Below are 20,865 nucleotides of genomic sequence, written 5' to 3' on the forward strand. Positions count from 1 at the left end.
CGTTTTAGGTAAGTAATACACAAAATTTTCCTGTGTTACATTTTTCGGGTAGTGTGCAGTAGCAGGAGTTGTAAATAATTATTTTAACTCCTCTTTCAAAGAACTGTGCACAACTCTTAGCAATCATATTTCTTTTAGGAAATTCATATACTGAAACCAAGGACAGTTGGAACTTTGTTTTAAAACTACTACGATGTTCATTTTACACATACAGTTAAGATATTCGGGTTAAAAAAGACCCGTTTTTCCTGTTTCCTATAGATATACTTTTACACATTTGTTTATTTAAATAACAAATAAAGTTATAATTTAGGTGGTTTAGTGTATTAATCTTTCAAAGTGCATAATAGAATAATGCAACAATACAATAACCAAATGTTTTAATTACGTGTGTGTTGATTTTACTAAAGTATGCCCATCTTTTAATAACAGTTTTTACATGTGAAGGTAAGATGTTTCTTGCAAGAAAATATCTTACAGTTAACACATTTCACTGAACGTTTGTTATTATTTTCTCCACTCATATGGCATCTGCCTCTATTCTTACTCCTATGATTATTTTATTCCAGTGTGGAGGGAGCGGATGCAAACGATGTTTTTCTCTCTATAGCTTTTTGGCATCGTTTCCTCTTGGAAGATATCCTCGTCACTTCATATCCCCATGACTAAGCTGCTCGCCAAGAGTTCCTAGGAACAGTCTTCGTCCCTCTTAAGTGTTTACTTTCCATGGGGGTTAAATTGCCTTTTATAGCACATACGAGTTATATTCTAATATGTCGATGATATTTGAGAACACAATAATAGGTCATCTGTTTGTCTTCCTCTTTACTGTACAATTTATCTCCATCTTCTCTACTGTGTCCACACCTCCTTTCGTAGCGTTGCATTCTAAAATAATTTGAGGTTTTCCTTATGTACCATCACTTACTTTTTCATCGTGGTGCAGAGTGCAGAGTGCGACATATGATGCAAGCATTGTATTTTTTGTGAAAACAAATGTTTTTGAGTAATTAAGAATCTCGATGTGCTGCAATACTTTTGGTGAAATGGAAGGCTTGTTTTTCACACAGTTCCTGTCACTGTGATACTTCTTTTTACCAGCTTTTGTCCCGGATCGTAGGAAGTGAAAAATTTGTTTCCGGCGGTACGTTAATTCACCTTCCCTGTCTGCGAGAAGCATCCGTTCCCTAGCCCCAAGACTGAACGCACGCTATTGTGACTGTCATTTCGTCCAAGTAGCATCATACAGAAATGACTACTACCGAACATAAGTCACATTGCCCATGTGTTAACAGTCGTCCTGCTTCATACAGCTGCAGATTAAGAAGATATCTCAGGTTCAACAATGGAATTTTTACTACAACTTCAGTACGGTATTGTAGGATCTCAAAGACTGTCTACTGGGGGCTGAAGCAAATACCTTTCCGACCGAAGGCTCCCACGTTTTGCCGATTTCTGCCATCTGAAAACTGAAGTGAAACTGTTTAAGCCAGGATGCTTCAAATTATTTTATTGTATAGTTAGTGAAATGGGATAAAGATATCACACATAACACACCATTTTATCTCACTTTAATTTCTTGTTAGCAACGTCTTAGATGAGACCTTTGTATCTTATAGTCAAAACTTGGCAGCAGACTTCGGTATAGGTATGGAAGAAACACCGATGCAGCTGGGTAAGTTAACGAAATAACGGATTTCCAGTTCCAATAGAGAGAGCTGAAGAAGAGCATTGACACAGCTTGCCATTTCGATATTTTGAAGTTTTTTTTCCGGAAGGTGGGTTATGAGATGCTTTGAGGATATTTATGATAAGTTCAGTGAGTCCAGAATCGTGTCAACGCAGTTAAAGCAAGTAAAAGATGATAAACTACTTAAGGTCGAGGCGTTGTGAAGTCGAGTGTCAAGTTCAGATACCTTGTCGACAGAATACGACACAGCTGCTAAATTTGCGTGGGTGACATAACCAATGAGCTACACTCGCTTGAAGAAAGGCAATGGAAATTAAGAATATTGTAAGAAAATCGTAATTTTATAGAAAGGAACATTCCCTCAACACGTATTTATAGGAATTTTTCTTGTATTTCCAATTAACTGTTTATGCGCTATGAATAATGTATGAGGAGCAAGTAAAATCCGTCATTTATATTACATCATACTAAAATCAGTGTGAAATTGCTGGTACAAAAAAACAAGACATTTTTTTTTACTTCAACTTTTTTTAGATAGATTATAGATTTTGTAGTTTAATTACAGCAAAGACTCATTTAATTAGTTGCCGGCAATATTTTTTATCTTTTGTTGTTGTTGTGGTCTTCAGTCACAAGACTGATTTGATGCGGCTCTCAATGCAAGCATCTTCATCTCTGCATAATTACTGCAACCTGTATGCATTGGAACCCTATTATTCTGTCGCTGTACAGTTTTTACCCTCTAACATTTTCTTCCTTAACCACACTCATGTTGCGTAAATGGCTGAAGATATGTCCTAAAAATCTATCCCTTTTTTTAGTTTGGTAGCGTCTCAATTTATTTTCTCCATATTTCGATTTATTTGTTATTCCATCTATTCATCTGATCTTCAGCATTCTTCCAGACTATGGCATTTTTAAAACTTCTACCTTCTGGTGGTCTACATTGTCTTTGGCCACGTTATACTAACATTCAAGGCTAAACTTCAAACAGCCACCGTCAGAAAAGACTTCCTAACACTTAGGTTCATATTAAAGGTTAAAGATACCATTTTTCAGTCAAGCGTTTCATGCTATTGCCAGTTTGCATTTCATTTCCTCCGTCCTTCGGCCGTCATCAGTTATATTTCTGCCTAAATAATGAAAGTCACATACTACTGTGAATGTCTCGTTTCATAATCTATATTCCTCAGCATCACCTGATTCACTTCGGCTACATTCCATTAATTTGTTTTACTGTTACTGAAATTAGTATCATTATCTCTTTACAAGATATTATCCAATACATTCAACGGGTTTTCGCAGTCTTAAGCTGTCTCTGACAGAATTACAACTTCGTCAATAAATAGAAAAGTCGGCAGGTTAGAGAATACAAAATGAAAATAGGATAGGTTGAAATTAGAAACAGTGGGAGTTGGCGAAGTGCAGTAGCAAGAAGAACACGAAATTTGGTGAGGTCAGTATAGCGTAATCGACACAGAATCAGATAGGAGTAATACTGGAGTATGCGTAATAACGAATAACAAAGTAGAAAGGTGGTTAAGCTACTATCAACTGCCGACCCGATTAAGAGATTTAACATTCCACACCCCGACTAATATAATTCCAGTTTTGTATTTACGTCATCCTTAGTCCCCTTCCAGAGATCCAAATGGGGGATATCTTTACCTATAGAATATTTTACCTGGGAGTGTAATTATCATTTAATTATACAGTACATCAACATTCCCTTTGGAGGAAAAAGTAATGTCTGTATTTGCCGTTTGATTTCAGCCGTTCACAGCAACATCACAGCAAGGCCATCTTGAGTAGCGTTACAATGCCAGATGTTGTCTTTGATGCAGACGGCTGCACTGTGACTACTTAAGAGGCGCCGGCCGAAGTGGCCGTGCGGTTAAAGGCGCTGCAGTCTGGAACTGCAAGACCCCTACAGTCGCAGGTTCGAATCCTGCCTCGGGCATGGATGTTTGTGATGTCCTTAGGTTAGTTAGGTTTAACTAGTTCTAAGTCCTAGGGGACTAATGACCTCAGCAGTTGAGTGCCATAGTGCTCAGAGCCATTTGAACCATTTGAACTTAAGAGGCTGCTGCCATTCTTCGGGAACCTGGCCTCTTCACAGATACTACTTCGTTGTGGTTATACACTCCTGGAAATGGAAAAAAGAACACATTGACACCGGTGTGTCAGACCCACCATACTTGCTCCGGACACTGCGAGAGGGCTGTACAAGCAATGATCACACGCACGGCACAGCGGACACACCAGGAACCGCGGTGTTGGCCGTCGAATGGCGCTAGCTGCGCAGCATTTGTGCACCGCCGCCGTCAGTGTCAGCCAGTTTGCCGTGGCATACGGAGCTCCATCGCAGTCTTTAACACTGGTAGCATGCCGCGACAGCGTGGACGTGAACCGTATGTGCAGCTGACGGACTTTGAGCGAGGGCGTATAGTGGGCATGCGGGAGGCCGGGTGGACGTACCACCGAATTGCTCAACACGTGGGGCGTGAGGTCTCCACAGTACATCGATGTTGTCGCCAGTGGTCGGCGGAAGGTGCACGTGCCCGTCGACCTGGGACCGGACCGCAGCGACGCACGGATGCACGCCAAGACCGTAGGATCCTACGCAGTGCCGTAGGGGACCGCACCGCCACTTCCCAGCAAATTAGGGACACTGTTGCTCCTGGGGTATCGGCGAGGACCATTCGCAACCGTCTCCATGAAGCTGGGCTACGGTCCCGCACACCGTTAGGCCGTCTTCCGCTCACGCCCCAACATCGTGCAGCCCGCCTCCAGTGGTGTCGCGACAGGCGTGAATGGAGGGACGAATGGAGACGTGTCGTCTTCAGCGATGAGAGTCGCTTCTGCCTTGGTGCCAATGATGGTCGTATGCGTGTTTGGCGCCGTGCAGGTGAGCGCCACAATCAGGACTGCATACGACCGAGGCACACAGGGCCAACATCCGGCATCATGGTGTGGGGAGCGATCTCCTACACTGGCCGTACACCACTGGTGATCGTCGAGGGGACACTGAATAGTGCACGGTACACCCAAACCGACATCGAACCCATCGTTCTACCATTCCTAGACCGGCAAGGGAACTTGCTGTTCCAACAGGACAATGCACGTCCGCATGTATCCCGTGCCACCCAACGTGCTCTAGAAGGTGTAAGTCAACTACCCTGGCCAGCAAGATCTCCGGATCTGTCCCCCATTGAGCATGTTTGGGACTGGATGAAGCGTCGTCTCACGCGGTCTGCACGTCCAGCACGAACGCTGGTCCAACTGAGGCGCCAGGTGGAAATGGCATGGCAAGCCGTTCCACAGGACTACATCCAGCATCTCTACGATCGTCTCCATGGGAGAATAGCAGCCTGCATTGCTGCGAAAGGTGGATATACACTGTACTAGTGCCGACATTGTGCATGCTCTGTTGCCTGTGTCTATGTGCCTGTGGTTCTGTCAGTGTGATCATGTGATGTATCTGACTCCAGGAATGTGTCAATAAAGTTTCCCCTTCCTGGGACAATGAATTCACGGTGTTCTTATTTCAATTTCCAGGAGTGTACCTATAGCACGGCTATCTGTATCGTTTCATCAGTTGCGGTACTATAGATACTGAGCTACTCGAGTCTACGCTCAGAAGTTGGCAGCGGTCATATGATCGTGCCACTAACCTGTGTCAGACTTCAAGACACACACTCCTTTGTCCGCGCAGCCGACTTAAAGGACGCTGCACCAACCTCTAGTCTACATTGTCTGTTAGTTCAGCTCTGCCTGTATAGTTGAGAGTTGTCATTAAGCCTGTCTCACTATTGTAGATATCGGATTCGGTCTAGCTCACGGACTTGTCTGGTACATTGATCAGGACTTACATTTTGAATGCAGGTTAAGTAGTTTACCAAGCACTACACATGCAACTCGTTATTTTGCTCTCTGTCGTAGAACCCACTAACACCTTAGCAACCACCAGCGGGATGACAAAACAACTGCCGACGAGGCTGTTCCCCACAGGTGTTCAGTCACGTTTCTCGTCTGCAATACAAACAACTGGCGACGAGGAAAAACCATGTTTAGTTGATACTTGATTCTACTTCTCGCTATACAAACAACTGCCGACGAAGCTGTTTTCATTAAGTGTATTTATTGTGTGTATTCCTTGCAGAACTGTGGACGTTAGCCGTGTTTGCCCGCCACAGTTCATCAAAGATACTGTGTGTGTTTCAGATTACTTGCCCTACAACTGAGTACGGTTTTGCGCTTTTCAGAGGCTAGTAGGCCTAATACCTTTACTTCATTGTTTCTTCAAGCACAGCTTATTGTTTCCGATCTATTTCTGTACAAGTGTTGTTTTGTGTGTACTGATCATGGCCAGTCGTCCGCAAGAAGTCAGTAACTGAAATAATCGTTTTGTAAATAAAAACTACGTTTTCCTCTTCAATGTATAATATTACCTTTAGAAGCGTTTCGCTTTGTACTTTAAGGTATCGTCAGTGGAATCTGGAATGATACAGTTTTGTTTTTATATGCGACATTTGTAGATTATAAAATAGTTCACGTCTTGTTTTTCAGGTAAATAAGTGACATGTTGGAGGTCACAGTGTAACTTTACTTATGCAACATAAGTACGTTTGCCCTGATTGCTCCTAAGTGCAAACAATGCGAATGTTACGAAGAAAAAAGTCCATAACATGAAAATGTCCATATGTTTCGTAAGTGAAGTTATAGTGCGGCCTCCTGTACGTGACCAGATAAGAGGAAACACAGATGCCAACCAAAACAGAGAGGAACTGTAAGTAATCACTTACTTACGTAAAAAACAAGTCGTGAACTGTTTTATAATCTAGAAATATCACTCATTAAAACAGAACTATCATCCTAGATTCTACTGGCGATGCCTTAAAGTAAAAGGCGAAACGCGTTTGGAAGAAATAAAATACATTGCATCAAGAAAAGGCGGTTTTTATCTTTAAAAAACGAATATTTCTGTGCTTTCTGTGGAAGATGGACACACAAACAGACTGGTCGGTAACTGAGATTGTTCAGTTTCAGGCGCTGCAGATGGAACACCTAATGGAAACGATGAACAGAGTGCTTTCTGCGCAAGCAAACACAGCGGCCCCGGCTCAAGCACCTGCACCACCGCCACAGCAAGCAGCACGTGTTTTCGTGCCGCCGTTCCGTGCATTTAGTTCTCAACAAGAAGAGAGCAAGCACAGCGTACAGCTCGACTCACAGTTCAGGGTGCATCATATTGAAGGTAGGGACCGGCAACATTATTTTCTTCCACAGTCGGAGTGTCTGTGTACCGACTAGCCTGCAAACTTTTTCCTACCACCCGTCCCGAAAGTGTTCCTCACAGTGACCTATTTCTGCGATAGACAAATACTAAGATGAACAGATTAATATGGCAGCTGTGCATTGCATACTTTTTCCGTTGTGCAGGCAGCTCAGTGAGTCGCAGTGGTTGGCTGACTTACAAGGACTTAAACGTCACTGCAAATTCAAGTGTGAGTAGGGACGTTATTATAGTGATGCAATGTTTAGGGATGCCATTCTTCAGAATTCTCAAATCCATATATACAAATTTGTTAGTATCCTGATCCTAGCGTAGAACAGATATGGAAATTAGTGGAGCGTCAAGAATCGTATGATAATGCAGCGGTAGACTTTTTTTCACTCGTATTTGCTCATTTCAGAGTACTGATCAACAAGTTGTGCCCTTCGTTCATGAGCCGCGACGTGGGAAGTCTTGGTCAGGGCAGCATCTTAAGCAAAAACCGGTTTGCTAGACCGCAGGCTACCTCAGTTACATTCTGCCCTTGGTGATTAACTGCCCACAAACACCAGGCGTGCCCCTGTCGCGATGCGAAGTGGTATCATTGTGGCAAGCACGGCCACGTTCAGCTTGTTTGCAGAAACGCAATTCCAGTAAGCACTCTGCACGTTTTCCAAGGCCTCAGTCCAGGGATGTAAATATAATTATTTCAAAGCCACATAATGTCGATCAGAGCAAATCAAGTGTCACAGCAAAGAAGTCGAACACTGCAACCATATAGTCAGGCTGATAAATTGCTCACTTTGCAGGTTGCTAATCACAAAATACGTATGCGATTGGAAACGCGTATGTCTGTGATTCTTTTGAACAGAAGTACAAACGAACTGTGAGACTAATCCAAGCTTTGTAAGACAAAGGCAACTCATCCTCTTTACAGTGAACATAACATTCCTGTACTAGGCATTTGCAGCCTACTTGCCACATTTCATAACGTTTTAAAACAGTTTCGTTCGCTGTTTTGTGCTCACGTGACAGTAAAACACCGTTAGTCTAGATTCTTGTACTCTCTGTGAATTGCACAATCAAGACAATGTTCTCTCTTTAAACTCCTCTGTGCATACACGCAGCATAACAGAACAATGTTCTGAATCTAGAAACATTTTTAAGAGATGGCCTAACCAAAACGATATGCAGTTCACATTTAGTGCTTATTTACTGTACTTTTTACATTCTGTATCCACTGTTTGTGTATTGTTCAAATGTGCTAGATTCAGACCGGATAACTGCAACACTGCTATTTTCCTATTGTGTGTGCATTCATGTGCTTGACGCCGAGCTTATGAACTACTTCATACTGAAACCCATTGATGTTTAGTGTCCATCTTGTTAATCTACAGTAAGGGATTTTAGTCCTAATAACAACTCAGTCATATACACACATAAAAAAAGTTTTGCATCTCCTCGGTTTCGAGAGTTCTGGAGCCTGTACAGGAAACTGGAGATCAACATAAACATATTTCCACCCTTTTTATTGATCATGAAAACAACAAATTGCATATTGTACCACCATACAGCGAGACCTTCAGAGGTGGTGGTTCTGATTCCTGTACACACCGGTACTTCTAATACTCAGTAACACGTCCTCTTGCACTGATGCATGCCTGTATTCGTCGTGGCATACTATCCACAAGTTCATCAAGGCACTGTTGGGCCAGATCGTAACACTCCTCAACGGCGATTCGGCATAGATCCGTCAGAATGGTTGGTGGGTCACGTCGTCCATAAACAGCCCTTTTCAATCTATCCCAGGCATGTGTTTGATAGGATTCATGTCTGGATAACATACTGGCCACTCTAGTCGAGCGATGGCGTTATCCTGAAGGAAGTCATTCACGAGACGTGCTCGATGGGGACGCTAATTGTTCATGAAGACGAATGCCTCGCCATTATGCTGCCGATATGGTTACACTATCGGTCGGAGGATGGCATTCATATATCGTACAGCCGTTACGTCGCCTTCCATGACCACCAATGGCGTACGTCGGCACCACATAATGCCGCCCCAAAACAGCAGGGAACCTCCACCTGGCTGCACTCGCTGGACAGTGTGTCTAAGGCGTTCAGCCTGACTGGGTGGCCTTCAAACAAGTCTCCGACGATTGCCAGGTTGAAGCTATATGCGACACTCATTGGTGAAGAGAACGTGATGCCAATCCCGAGCGGTCCATTCGGGTTGTTGCTGGGCCCATCCGTACCGTGCTGCATGGTGTCGTGGTAGCAAAGATGGACATCGCCATGGACGTCGCGAGTGAAGCTGCTCATCATCCAGCCTATAGCGCAAGTTTTGAGTCGTAACACGATGTCCTGTGGCTGCGCGAAAAGCGTTATTCAACATGGTGGCGTTTCTATCAGGCTTCTTCCGAGTCATAATTCGTGGGTAGTGGTCATCCACTGCTGTAGTAGCCCTTGGGCGGCCTTAGGGAGGCATGTCATCGACAGTTCCTGTCTATCTGTATCTCCTCCATGTCCCAACAACATCGCTTCGGTTCACTCCGAGACAGTTTCCTTGTTGAGAGTCCTTCCTGACACAAAGTACAAATGCGGACATGATCAAACCGCGGTATTGACCGTCCGGACATGGTTGAACTATAGACAATACGAGCCGTGTAACTCCTTCCTGGTGGAATGACTGGAACACATCGGGTGTCCGACCCACTCCGTCTAATAGGCGCTGCTCATGCATGGTTATTTGTATCTTTGGGCAGGTTTAGTGATATCTCTGAACAGTCAAAGGGACTGTGTCTACCATACAATATCTACAGTCAACGTTTGTCTTCAGGAGTTATGGGAACTGGGGCGATGCAAAACTTTTTTTGGTGTGTGTATTTCGCGGCTCTCGTTATCATTACCATTTTGCCGAGTGCGGTCCATCCCTCAAGCTTCCTAATATCGAATGCCACAAGCACTCTTCCCTTGGCAGCACAATGGGTCGATTTCCCCTGTACCATCCAATCAATGGCCATCCTCTTTGGCAAACAGAAAAGAGACCTGGAGGCAAATTACGCTTATGTGCAGATTTCAGGGCCACGGTAAATCCTGTGATAGACGCTTTTCGTTTGTCACGGACAGAGGAGCTAATTGACAAGCTTGGTGCAGGTTGTCCCGTTTCCAAGACTGAACAGTGGTAACAAGTTTTTGTGACAAACACCCACATGGGGTTATTTAAGTTTTTGAGGTTATCCTACGGCAGTGTGTTCACACCTACAACTTTTCAGCGTTATTTGTCACAACTGACTGCTACAGTTCCGTCGTGTTCGAAATATTTGGATTTCCAAACTCAGGAAATTGTTTCAAGTGCTTTCCGGTGGTGAGTTGAACTGTGATAAGAGGAGGTGCTCCTCCTTCTGGACTGATATTGCTTATTCAGGACATGTAATCGTCAGTCAGGGTATCTATTGTTTGCAGTCAGTCTTAACTATCACACGGGAAGTCCCAGCTCTTATGAACACCAGTGAACTAGAAGCTGTATTGAGAAAATTGACTTATTGCAATCGGTTCATTCCAGATGCTGGGCAGATTGCAGCTCCACTACATCTTTTTGAATATAAGAATGTGCCATTTGAGTTCACTCGACAGTGTCAAGTGACATTTCAGAAACTGAAAGATGCTGTATTGAGAGATTGTTATTTGATACATTTTCATCCCAATAAGCCAGTCATTTTTGCTGTTGACACATCCTCTTACAGGTCTAATGCTGTTCTCTAACACAGAGCTGCATCTCTGAAGAAGCCAGCTGCTTTCACATCTAAGCTCCTCAACAAAGCAGAAAATTACTATTTTCTGATTCACGCAGAATCTCTTGCTATCATACGTGAAATGACCAATTTCCACCAGTGCTTACATGACGTAAAATTCTACTTCGTGACAGATCATACGACTGTCACTTCATTGTTCAGCCCTTCTAAGCCAGTTCCTCCGCTGAATGCCAAAAGTTACAACATTGGTCTCGGCTTATCTCAAATTATCAGTACAAAATGTGTACAAGACAACGGTCAAGCATTCGCATGTACACACTCTCTCTCATCTAAGAGACGGTACTGATTTGGCGTTCGACACTTCATAAGAATCTTGCTTTCACATTGATGTCCAGGACAATGAATCACTTGATGGTTTGCCCATCGACCACCGGCAGACTGCTCAGGTAGTGGCTGTAGACCAAAATCTCAACACTCTGTTGCAGTGCCTCCGCACCGGTTGGCAGCATCCACTTAAGCAAATTAGCGATCTCGTCGTACGCTGTTATTTCACACTTCGGCACAGCTAATCAGTACAGCAAGGAGTCATTCTCCTATATAAAGCACATGAAAAATACTGTGCGGCTTTGCTCCGTTCTCTTCAGAAGGAAGTTTTTCAATTTTTCCGTCAAGGCGATCAGGGCACTGTACACAATAAGCAGCTCGCCCAAGGCCATGGCACATGGGTCGTCATGAAGACTCAAATTGAACAGTGAACCTGATAATGTACGACATGTGCATAACACCAGACTGGTCAGCCACAAAAAAAGTTTCTTCGCCGGAGGAATTCTTGCATGGACGCCGGCGAAGGACACTGCTTCAGCTGCTGCATCACCCACAGCAGTCAGCCCATCCTGCACAATGCACTAAGTTTACTATGCATTATTTGTCCTTTTTCACAAGTATTAGCAAACACAGGCGCCCAGAACAAGGCGTTATCCTCAAAGTCTTTGGCTACACATTGTATACTGTACAGGGTCCCATTAGGCTGCAGGAGCGCCTTCAAAATCAGCTTTGCCTGTGTGGGCTGCGTGATCCCACCGCGAGTTTTTCATTTATAGAGTCGGTACCAAGGACGACCCAGCAGCCTCAGCCGCATTTGCCTCCATCGAGTCGCACGTCGCCGGTGCCGGACGGGGAGCCATTGGACGTCGAGTTAGCGATCCCAGTGCCACCAATCCCAGCCACAGGAGATGGGCACCTTCACCCTGTCGCCTGCCAGTTGGCCGCATAGCACCCTCCAGTCGCCATTGTGGCTCCGCCAATGGAGGAAGATGCTCCGTCTCTGGGTGGGAGTATGAAACTTATGGCTAGTTTTCCAGCCAATGTGTCCAGCCATTAGCAAGACGACTGTCAGGAGGCAGGTAGGAGCATGCCTTTGGCTGACGTTCTGGCTCCTGCATCCTCAATGGCACCTGCAGCCAGACATCACCCCTCACCCTCACCACCGCCAACGATTGCAGCAGTGCCAGTACACAACGACTGCGAGGAGGGTTTTTGGTGGAGAAATGTGGTATCATATCCTTTCGACAAAACACTACATCACTCCACGCTTAGAAGTGGGCCAGGCCATAAAACGAGAGTCAGCTTCTTCATTACATAATTGTGCTTCAGTACCTCTGGTGATCACACAACATGGTATAGCAGCCGCAAAATAGTTCAGGAGGCAAAATGTGAAAATAAAAATAAACAAAACAAGTGTCCTCTTCCGAGCCCGCTGTATACTCGTCTTCACGACAGAACTAGCTGGAACTGTATCGTGTATTGGCAGGTCATTTCTGCTTCAACATTCGGTGCACGCAGATGTGTAAACTAATGAGGTGAAGTCAGACTTGCTACTTTTGAACGGTGCATGGTGGCATGACAGGTAATGCCAAGAATGTGGGATCAGCCAGGGTAAAGGTCACTCGTTTCTTGCACTGACGTAAGTTGTACTCTCATTATCTGTCACTACGTCATGCACTTGGAGGACGTGATTTACAGTGTTGTATAGAATTTTATTGGTTTCCTCTGCATCATTTGGCAAACACTACATTTTTCCAACGTGTACCCTTTGCCGATGTAGAGATGTTTACGAATCACAGTAGTGTAAATTTACGTTAGATGCACTACTGGTCACATGAAAACCCACCCTACCTTCGTCAGGTACAACAACAATGACCATGAAGCATAAACTTGTGGTACAGTGCCATGTGAAATTCCATTGCGGCACCTTACTTCATCCCAGACATGTTAAATGGAAACATATCTGCCCACATTCTTATTAACATTCTATTGATATTTCTACAAGAGGTATAACTGTATATGCGACACTGTATATGGTTCCAATGTGATGGCTGCTGAGCTCACGCTTCCTGAATGGTAACGCGAACACTGAATAAAAAACTTGTTGACCTATGGATAGGATGAAATGTTGCTGTACAATGGCTGGCCAGGTCTTCTGATTTGTCTCCTCTTAATTTCTTTCTATGGGAAACATTGAAAGATACTTTCTTTCATGAGGTCCCAAGTACACCAGACGGTATGTACCATCAAATTGCCAGAGCATCCCATGGCATACCAATGAATGTAGTGTACGTTACTAGATTCCTCTATCTCTTAAACAGCGATTTTAAATGTGCCTTACAGTAGTAGATAGAAAAAGGAGCTGCCAGCACACATTTCGTATGTAGCAAAATTTTGTATTCACAATAAACTGAATTCCAAATAAATTTTTCACACAAACATAAAAAATATGAACTTTAACTGAATACAAAAATTTATAACGAAAGAGGAAAATCATAAATTTTAACTGAATTTGAAAAAGAATTGACAATCAGTCAATCACGAAGTTTTAACTGATGAAAATACACATGGAACAGACTTTAATTATTTTGAGACAACATTTTAAAAACATAAATAGGCTCTTCTTTTGTATTTGTTCTAATTCACTTTTATAATTTTTTATTTTCCATTTCTATAATTATTTTCCTAATAATTATTTACATTTTGAATATATCAACATGTTTTTATTTATCTAATAATTTTTTTAAATTTTCAGTTAATATTCTGTTTTGAATATCATAATTTAAATTTTTTTCATAAAAAATTACATGAAAGGAAGTATCATCAGGAATTTGGTCATGTAGTACATAATTTCATAGTTGTTTTTTGTGCTGCCATAATAATTTCCATTTGAGTCAAACATATAACGTAAGTAAGATAGTTCCTAATAAAGTAGCAGAGATTTATATTAAATCCACTTTTAATTGTGTTATGTGATTAAAATCACAAAACGAATCTTGCACTTTTCAAAATTACTTGTTGAATATAAATTCTGTCTTTCTTGAGGAAAAATTGGATTCCTCATATTTTTCAAAATATATTCTTTAGTTTAACAATATCAACTAACGAAGAATCAATTAGTTGATTATTTTTTTCATTTATTTTGGAAAACAACAAGAATAAAATACGACATATCAAGTTTTGCTGATTTATAAAAATCTGCTGCAGTTATTTAAAAATTATTTTTCTTACTGAATCCAGGAATTTAGATCGTTTGTAATTCAATGAAAGACATTGGTATTTTAGAATTTTTTGATCTTTTGTCCTAATTCAAGTTCAGAATCAAGATCATTTTTGACAAAAGGTACTGTAATTTCCATATTTTCAGTAACAATTTTTCCTTCATTTGTTTATGTATCTTCTATTTCGATTCCAGCATAATTTTTCTCAGACAATCTACGAATAGCATCACTTGAACTGTATCTGAAACTAAAGACAGTACTTCTACATCCTTCCCACGTAAGACCTTCATAATCCTTAACAAGTCCACCAAATATTTCTAATTGACAAACTACTTCGTTTCCTTACTTTTCATTTTACCATTATTAAATATGTGTCTTTCCAAAAATATTTTACCAGATAGAGAGGTAGTTAAATATAATTTGATAATAAAATCTAATTTCATTTTTATAGTTAGAAAATCAAATAATTTTCCAAGATGTTAATCAGTCATATGTAGGATAATCTGAACCATCAGTTTGAACGATTTTAAAATTCATATTACGATCGCAAAAACAATCACATTATTTTTAAATTATTTTTACTTTTCTCATTCACCGCAGAAGAGTAAAACTGATATCTTTTAATTTTGTTCATTTGTAAAGATTAAAATTTGTTAAAAACTATGATGCAAGATTAGTTTTAGATGTCCTACTATTATTAGAATTGTGAAAACCAAGTCATTTCATAAAAAGTATATTACGTTCCTTTTTTATAACATTTCCTACAAGATATACAACTGGATATTTTGTTTTTTATAATTGCAGTTCATAAAAATTTCCTTTAAGTATTTCTCAATTAAAATTGGTTAGAATAAATAACTATTTCAGTTTCAGAAAACTCTACTGACCAATTAGCTGTGCATCTCTTTTGAAAAATTCGTTTTAATTTACTAATTCTTGATTTATCATATGTTTCTTATTTGAGCTTTGTATCTTCAGAATTGTTGCATAAACTGTTTCCCATAAAACTTTTCCATTTTCTCTGCGTACATCTTTTGGCTTCATGTTTATTGTTGAATGTTTTCAACTACAGCATTCATCAATTAATTTATAATCCAATTCAATCTATTTTCATTTATTTGTAATTAAATTTTATCCACATTTTTTTCTTTTAATGTTCTATTAAATCTTTCAAAACACATTCTATAATTCAGAAAAAAGAAATAATCATAAATTTTAGACTTTTTCATAAGTTTCTGAAAAAGATTAATATAAAATTATTTGCCTTTATCTATTTGTATATTTCTTGGATCATATGTGGAATTAAATTCTTTCAAAGTTTTCTGAAAAGTTTCTGTGTTTCACATTTAATTGGAATTCCCCATATATGTTTGCCAAAACAATGGTAATAGCTTGTGTTTGAAATTCATTTTAGATTAGCTGAATCAATGTCTGCTCACCATGAATCATCTATACCAACACAAATAACAATACTTCTGCTAAATTTTTTTTCTAATTGCGTATTATTACTATGTAAAGCATTCCCTATAAATTCTTTGTAACAAATGCACTTTCGTTAGTCTTACAAACAGAAGAAACTCTGTCACTTCCATATCTGGTATATTTTGATGTTGGTATACCTGAGTGATGTGTTTTAGTAATTTTTTGTATTTTAGACAACAAATATGAATATCTTGAAGAAGATTAAGTTTATTTATTTACATATAAATAAATTTCCATAAATAAAATTATTTTCACATCTATTGGAACAGTTTCGACTTCATCTTTTAATTTCACAATGAGAAAATATTATTTATGAAATATTTTTATTGATTACCCAGTTATTTGGTAAAGATTATCAGACTTAGGTAACGAAATATCAAAAACATTAAATCATAAATTTTTATCTATACGTTTGCAAAAAACTACATTTGTAACCATATATAATACACAAAATTAACACTTTCTTGTGATTTCTAATTATAAATAAAAATTCAATTATTTCTTATTCATATACATTATTTTTTAATCCATTCAATCTATATAGAGCATAATTAAGTAATGGATCGATAGTATTTATCGTTTTATTTTAATCTTCTAAAGCACTATAACAAAAAATATATCTTTCTTTAAATTTGATAAAATATTTTTATTCCCTTTTCTAAATATTATTTATTAAAATAGTTATTAAATAATGGTAGAATACTCTTATATTCAACTTTGTAAAATTTTTCAATCCTTTTTTTAGTATTAATTGGTAACAGGATCATAATCACTAATTGGATCATTCACTTCTGCTGACCTATTATTAAAAGTAAAAAAAAAGTCGTACTAAACTAAAAATCATAAAAGTTCATCCCAGAACTGTTCTTTTAATTTTCTATTTTTAAGTATGTTTTACTTTTCATTTTTGTATTTCTTATTTACTGAATTTTAATACTATTTCTAATACCAAATACTTAAAATTTCTGCAGTACTTTTAATATATTTCATTTTTTGTTATTGTTGATTGATGTCTACTATTGTTTGATTTTGTTTCTTTACTAATATTTATTGAATTTCTCCTATTTCATATTTATAGTTTTTTGTGCTATTATTACTATTATTATTATTCGTTACAGTCAACTTTGGACTACGCTAAGCATCAGTCATTTCTTGTGCTTTTTCTTGCGTTCTTCCCAGTACTTCTTCATTTTTTCTGAGTGGGCTTCTTTACGTTCTTGCGACCAGGTTGTTCCCGTCTTCTTTGATTGCGTTCGGTCTTTGAATCCCTGTATTTTGTTCATGGCATTCCTATATTCCATTCTGTTGTAAACTGTCTCTGGTATAATGTTCATTTCTGCAATGTCTTCTTTTACTTCTTTCAGCCAGTTAATTTGTGTCTTTCTGCTTTCCATGTATTCCAGGATTTTCTTTGCCGTTCTTTCTGGTGCCATTCTTTTGACATGCCCATAGAAACTCAGTCTTCTCTTTTTAAAGGATGTTGTCAGTTTTTCAATTTTCTCGTATAACTCTTTATTGGATCGCAATTTATAATCCTGTCCATCCTTTTTAGGTCCTAAGATCTTTCTCAGTATTTTTCTCTCTTTTATTTCCAATTTCTCCAACAGACGTTTTCTGTTCAGTGGGATGCATTCAATCGCATACAAACTTTCTGGTTTTATTACCGCATTGTAGTGCCTGAGCTTGGCATTGATGGAGATCGACTTTTTATTGTATACATTTCGGCATAGCTGGTATGCCGTTTCCATCTTTATTGCTCTTTCCTGTAGTGAAACATTTGGTAACCCTGTCGGTGTAATCCATTCCCCTAGATACTTAAATTTATGAACTCTCTTAATTATTCCATATTTAGTTTGCAATGTCTGTGTTGGGTCTGTTTTGTCCTGTATCATCAGTTCTGTCTTTTCATACGATATTTGTAGACCTGTCTTCTCAGCGATCTCATGCAGCATTTCTATCTGAATCTTTGCTGTTTCGATGTCATCTGCCAATATTGCCATGTCATCAGCAAATGCCAGACATTCAATTTTTGTTTTATTTCTTCCTAACGTTATCCCATTTTTCACTCCAGCTTCTGCCATCTTCTTTCTCCATTCCCTGACCACTTTTTCAAGGACAATGTTAAACAACAGCGGGGAGAGCCCATCCCCTTGTCTAACACCTGTTCCAATTATAAACGGCTGTGACAATCTACCCAAAAACTTCACTTGCGATTTTGTTCCCGTAAGGGTTTCCTGGATTAGACTTCTGCTTTTATCATCAATCCCAAATTCTTCTAATGTGTTAATCAGAGTTGGTCTATCAATAGAATCATATGCTTTTTTGAAGTCTATGAATGTAATTACTAGATTTTTCGATGTGCGTGCGCGAAGTTGTATTATGGAGAGTAGACTGAATATCTGTTCACTGCATGATCTTCCTTTTCTAAACCCAGCCTGATATTCACCCAGTTCTTTCTCTACCTGATTTTCAATCCTGTTTTGTAGTGCCTTGGATAGGATCTTATAGGCCACTGATAACAATGAGATACCTCTGTAGTTATTTGCATTTGTCTTGGCACCCTTCTTATGTAACGGATGAATCAATGCTGTCTTCCATTCCTCCGGAATCTTCGCTGTATTCCAAATCTCTTCAAACAGCGCCTCGAAATTATTTATTAAGTTTTCTCCTGCGTATTTCAGTAGTTCCGCGACTAACGAATCTTTACCAGATGCTTTATTGTTTTTCAATCCTTTCAAGATCTCTTTAATTTCTTCTTTATTAGGTGGTTCAGAGTCTGGTAGCTTATTCTTAGGCTTCTCAAATGTCAAGGTTTCATCAGGTCTTTTGCAGCTTAGCAGCGTTTCAAAATAGTTCGCTAGGTGTTGGCAATTTTGTTCCACGCTGGTGATCAGATTTCCTTTTTCATCTTTGAAGCAGAGTGTCGGTGGTTTATATCTTGTTATTGTAGTTCTGAATGTTTGAAAGAAATTGCGTGTATTATTCTTAGAAAATTCATCTTGTATTTTCTGTATTTGTTGTGTGTCATACTTCCTTCGTTCACTTTTAATGATTTTCGTCGTTTCACGTCTTTGCGTTTTGAACTGCTCCCAGTCAGTTGGCCTTTTGGTTGAGTTGTATTTCTCCCAAGTTCTGGCTCTTTTCTGTAGTGCTTTCTCACAGACCTCATTCCACCAGGGATGCTTTTTCTTTTTGGTTAGTAAAATTGTTTGTTCTGCTGCGTCTCGTATTGAAGTTGCAATTTCTTCCCATTTGTGACTTTTGATTTTATCTGTCTTTTCCTTGTAGTCGTCTAAGACTTGCTGATTGAGCATTAAGTCCTGTACTCTGTATTTGGCTATTTTTGTTTCGTCACTCTTGTGACTTCTTTCTGGTGTTAATTTCATCTTAATTTTGGTCAGATAATGGTCAGAATCAAAGTTGGCCCCTTTCACCACCTGTACATCTTGAATGTCCCTTGAATTATCATAACTTATTGCCACGTGGTCAATCTGGAACTCGCCAAGTAATTTGTTCGGTGATTTCCATGTTGTTTGTTTTTTGGGATTCTTCTGGAATTTAGTTGTCATAATGTTCAATTTGAATTTCTCACAAAACTCTACTAATCTCTGGCCATTCATGTTAGTTTTAGTGTGTGCTGTAAACCTCCCTGTGCTTTTTGATAATTCGTTTCTTCCAATTTGTGCATTAAAGTCTCCTAACAGAATTGTAGTGTGTTGCTCAGGGATCTTCCCTATTGTTTCTTCCAGTTCCTCCCAAAATGTCTGCACTTTCTCTGGATTTTGTTGGTTGTCTTTATTTATTGGTGCATGGGCATTTATAAGTGTGTACTTTTCATTTTTATTTCTGAATGTTATCAATGATATTCTTGGTGATTTAGATTTAAATTCTAGTACCTTAGTAGAAAATGAGTTATGTATCACAAATGCTGTGCCATATACCCGAAGACCTTTTGTATTCTTTACTATCTGTGCTGGTTTCCCTTTATAAATCCTGTACTGGTCTGCCTGTACTGTATCCTCATCTGGGTATCTTGTTTCTTGTATAGCCAGAACTTTTAGTTTGTGTTCATCCATTAGTTTTGTCAGTTCTTTTTGTTTACCTGTTCTCAGCATTGAGTTCACGTTCAGTGTTCCTATGAACGTTTGATGTCTGTTCCTATGTTTAGCGTTAGGGATCCTAGGACCCTCCGACTGGTCTGTTGCGCAATGATGCTGGGCCCCCGGATCCGAATGCCCAGCTTCGGCGGTATTACCACCACGGGGAGGAAACTTTCTCATTGCACCTTCCATTTCTGATACTTGGTTAAAGCTGTTGTTTCCAGAGGTATACACCTCCTTCCACTAAGACTTAGTTCGCTACACTAAGAAGTTAATTCAGGCCGCTCCTCTGGAGTACAGACGCCTTTCGCAGCCGCTTCTCTGAAGTACAGACGCTGCTGATTGAAGATAACTCTTCCGCTCCAAAAGCCGTTGGGACATATAGTGTCTTCTTCCGCCTTCTGGACCGTTGGTTAATCTTCACCTCTTCCGCCAGTTCCGCCGTTCCGATGATCTTCATCTCCGCCTTCACTGCCGTTGAGGTCTTCACCGTTACCCTGGCAAGGGACCCTTACGAGGTACTATCACCCGGGCCAGGTGAACCAAGGTTTTTTAACGAGGTTGTTACTCCTCCCCCTCCTCCTTTTTCAACCGGGCTTGGGACCGGCTTTGGCGGAGTTTTTTTTTGTGCTATATTTTAATTGTATTTCTTTATTAATTATTTATTCTTTAATTGAAACTTCCTGGCAGATTAAAACTGTGTGGCCGACCGAGACTCGAACTTGGGACCTTTGCCTTTGGCTGGCAGAAGTAAAGCTGTGGGTACCGGGTGTGAGTCAAGCTTTGGTAGCTCAGATGGTAGAGCGCTTGCCCACGAAGGGCAAAAGTCCCGAGTTCGAGTCTCGGTTAGGCACACAGTTTTAATCTGCCAGGAAGTTTCATATCAGTGCACACTCTGCTGCAGAGTGAAAATCTCATTCAATTCTTTCATTGTTATTGTTGTGTGTTAATTTTTGTATTAATTTTTTAGTCTAAGATTTTTCTGAATCTTCATATCTGATATATATATATATATATA

This window comes from Schistocerca americana, chromosome X, assembly GCF_021461395.2.
Source record: "Schistocerca americana isolate TAMUIC-IGC-003095 chromosome X, iqSchAmer2.1, whole genome shotgun sequence".
Taxonomy (NCBI): domain Eukaryota; kingdom Metazoa; phylum Arthropoda; class Insecta; order Orthoptera; family Acrididae; genus Schistocerca; species Schistocerca americana.